The sequence below is a fragment of the Trichosurus vulpecula genome, chromosome 4 (assembly GCF_011100635.1).
Source record: "Trichosurus vulpecula isolate mTriVul1 chromosome 4, mTriVul1.pri, whole genome shotgun sequence".
Classification (NCBI taxonomy): domain Eukaryota; kingdom Metazoa; phylum Chordata; class Mammalia; order Diprotodontia; family Phalangeridae; genus Trichosurus; species Trichosurus vulpecula.
In genome coordinates, this window is record NC_050576.1 from 378,580,962 (window position 1) to 378,584,833 (window position 3,872).

General features: G+C 39.3%; 1 pseudogene; it reads right to left on the reverse strand.

Annotated features, from left to right (window-relative positions):
- Positions 1 to 2,903: 2,903 nt before the first annotated feature.
- LOC118849371 lies at positions 2,904 to 3,015 on the reverse strand (annotated as a pseudogene).
- Positions 3,016 to 3,872: the final 857 nt, after the last annotated feature.

Consider the following 3,872-nt stretch of genomic DNA (forward strand, 5'->3'; position numbering starts at 1 on the left):
AGTTCCACTCTGTGCAATAGAGTTTGAATGCTTGGCAGTTCAGTTCAAGAGAGGACCTCAATGTCTGGTATCTTATCTCGCCGGGTGATCTTCAGAATATTCTTAAGGCAATCCATTCAGTTTCCTGGCCTGACACTGGTATACTGTCCAGGTTTCACAGTCATACAAGAATGAGGTTAGCATAGCAGCTTTGTAAACCTTCAGTTTGTTAGACGGTATAATACCTTTTCTCTCCCACACTTTCCTTTGTAGTTTCCCAAAACACTGAACTAGCTTGGCAATGCATCAACCTCATCATCTCTGTGTACATCCCTGGAAAGTATACTGCCAAGGTAAGGGAACCTATCACAGCATTAATAATTTCTTCATTTGCTATGAGTGATGGTTCCCTATATGGAAGGTGCAGTGCTAACTGGTGGAGATATTCTGTTTTGTTGGTGTTAATTGTTAAGCAAAAAATTAGCACAATTTTCAGAAAATTAATCTACATTCTGTTGCATCTCAGTATCAGAGGCTACATTAATCTACATTCTGTTGCATCTCAGTATCAGAGGCTACATTGAGTGCACATTCATCTGTGATCAAAAAGTCACACATTAACTCTCCTACCACTTGTTCTTGGCTTGTAGCCTTTTCAAGTTAAAAAAGTTATCATCAGTGCAGTAGCTGACCTGGATGCCATTTTCATTCACATTGGAGGCATCTGATATCACTGAAAACATCATGTTAAAAAGCACAGGAATAAGCACACAGCCCTGCTTCACTCCAGTGATGACTTGGAAAGCACGAGAGCATTGTCCGTTATTCAGAACCCATGCTAGAATAACAGCATGAAACTGTCAATACAATACTGATAAACTCTGGGAAACCAATTTTTGCCATGATCTTCTACAAGCTCTCATCACTGACAGTATCAAAAACCTTAGTTAAATCTCTTAACATTATATACAGAACCCTGTTGTGCTCCTAGCATTTCTCCTGGAGTTGCCAAGCAGCAACACCAGACCAACATTTCCTTGGCTATTTCTGAAACCATAATGACTCTCAGTAGATGACCATCTTCCAGGTGAAGGATTGGCCTATAAGGAAGACTCTGGCATGAATCTTGCTGGCAATGACCCAAAAAGATACCCCCTGTTCCTGTGATTATGACAAGACAACCTATTTCCTTTATAGAGATGGACAGTGGAAACATCCTTGAAATCCAGGGGGGTAACCTCCTCTTGCCATATAACCTGGAAGATTTCAGTCAGCTCTTGTATAAGCAGTGGACCCCTTGTCTTGTAAAAATCTTAGCTGTAATAGAATCAGTCCCAGGCAACTTGTCACATGAGAGGAGCCTAATCACATTAAAAACTTCTTTTTCAGTTAGAATTTCAGCTAGAGAGAGATTAATTTCAATTTGAGGTATGGGGTCAAAGGCTTCGACACTGGTCGATGAAGGTCTTTTCAGAGCTCTATGGAAGTGTTCAGCCCATCTCTCCAGGATTATGTCCTTATCACTAATCCATGTGGTACCATCATACTGAGTAGTTGAGATGCACCCATCAAGTCTTTGGCTCATAAATAACTATCAGGGCATCATAAAAGCTCTTTGGATTGTTACTATCAGCACAAAACTGAATATGATCTGCCTTCTTACTGAGCCAAGAATCCTGCATCTAAGTTTCACTTGCACTTTACTTCTGATGGAGTTAAACTGCCTTCTTGGAGACAGATGGACTATCCTGCTCAGAACCCTGTGAAGTTCTTGTTTTTAATTTATCAGCTTATGAATTTCACCATCATTTTCATCAAACCAGTCTTGATGTTTGTGAATATTCTGGCCCAGAAAGTAAGTGTGGTGCTGTACACCAAATCTCTGAAAGCTGCCCACTCCTTTTCTGATCCACTGTTGCCAACCATGTGCTGGCTCAGTTTTCCCTTCAAGTTAACAACAAACTGTTTATTTATGGAGAGGTGCTCTAATCTGTTGACCTTGTCTTTGGGTAGTCAGCTTGTCTTGGGGCCATTGCTTTTGTTAAATGTGAATCTTTAGCTTGTGGAGGATGAATCTATGATTGACCCAGGACTCTGTATCACACATTGCCTTTGTCTGTCACTCTCACATCCTATCTGTCTCTTCTCTTTACAACGACATAGTGATTTATATTTCAATGTTTGCTGTGAGGGTGCATCCATGAAGCTTTATTGCATTCGGGTAAATGGAAAACAGTGTTGGTGATGAGAAGTTCATGTGAGGCACAAGTTTTCAGTAGTAAATGACCATTGCTGTTGCTGTTTCCAATTCCATTCCTCCCAAAGACTATCTGCCATGTCTGAAAGTCTATGCCTACTATGGCATTAAAGTCACCCAGAATTATAAGTTTGTCCCCTTTCAGCACTTTGTCGATGAGGGTCTCCAGGTCTTTATAAAATTTTTCTTTGACCTCATCAAGATTCTTCTTGGTAGGAGCACATGCACTGATGAGAGGGTAGTGTGGAAGTTTCCTGCAAGTGGCTATCTCCTTGTCATGAGCCTGTTGTTTACTCCTTTAGGGAGGCATACATACTTGTTGACTAGATTAGTTTTCATTGTGAAACCTGTGTCAGCTTCAGCGTGTTGCCCATAACTATAGCCACTCCAGAAAAATGTATACCCAGCTCCAACTTTGGTAAGGTGGCCTTCATTTGCCAGCCTTGTTTCACTCAAGGCTGCTATTTAGATTTGTTGCCTGTTGAGTTCTCTTGCAACAAGAGATATTCATCTTTCATGTCTACTGGATTTCTTGTCTTCCACAAGTGTGCGCACATTCAGTGTACAGTGATCAGTAGAATCATCTTCAAAACAGTTTTTGTGTCTTTTTTGTGTTTTGAGCACACGGCAGGGTCCCCACCTGCCACAGTAAGTAGGCCAGGGTTAGTTTAGGTGAAACAGACAATTTTAGGGCACCTTTTACAGCTCCATCCCCACAAATATTAATCTGAAAAGAACAGACACTACACTTGATCTTAGCCAAACTGCCAAAAAGGAAATCCTGAATGGTTAATACTGAATATCTTTCATGAAGCCTTTTGTAAGCATCTCAGCTCCCAGTGACAGTTCCTTCCTCTGGCCTCTTATAGTGCTAAATTGTCAGAACTACTCATTCAGGACTTAACCCATTCTCTGTTTCTCAGTCTCTGTCTATATAGATATGGATACACATATGTATACATATGTACATATAAGTATACAAAATGTGTATATATGTATAAAATTTTGTGTGCATATGTAGTGTATAGTTTGTATGATAATATTTATATACTACTTATTTGTCAATGGTCTTTTGGCTGATTAACGATTTTGGCTATACACACATATCTATGTATGAATATTTATGTATATATACACAGAGAGAGAGAGGGGGCAGGAGAGTGAGAGAGAGAGAGAGAGAGAGAGAGAGAGAGAGAGAGAAAGAGAGAGAGAGATTCACCTAATTAAGGTAGGCTTCAGTGGAATGGGATAGTAACGTCAAAGCAACCCATACCAACAACTAGAAAAAAAAACTTAGGTCACACCTTCCTGATGAGGGGTTATTGACATAATGTTTATATTGTAAGAAACCTATCACTGTGGTTATTATTGCATAGTAGATTATGAACATATGTATTTATGTAAGTTTCCTATGATACTTATGAATTATTTGAGTGTTAAACAGAAAATTATGATTCTTTCCCTCCTTCTTTCTTCTTTTTGATTGAGAGCAATAAAGAATATTTCTTTCATATCACCTATAATCATTGGCAAACTTGAAACTCTTAAATCCTTCAAATGTTGAGATATGTAAACTGTGGAATAACCCTTCAATACATGATAGAGTCAAGCCATCTCTTTTATACCATGATGGAGG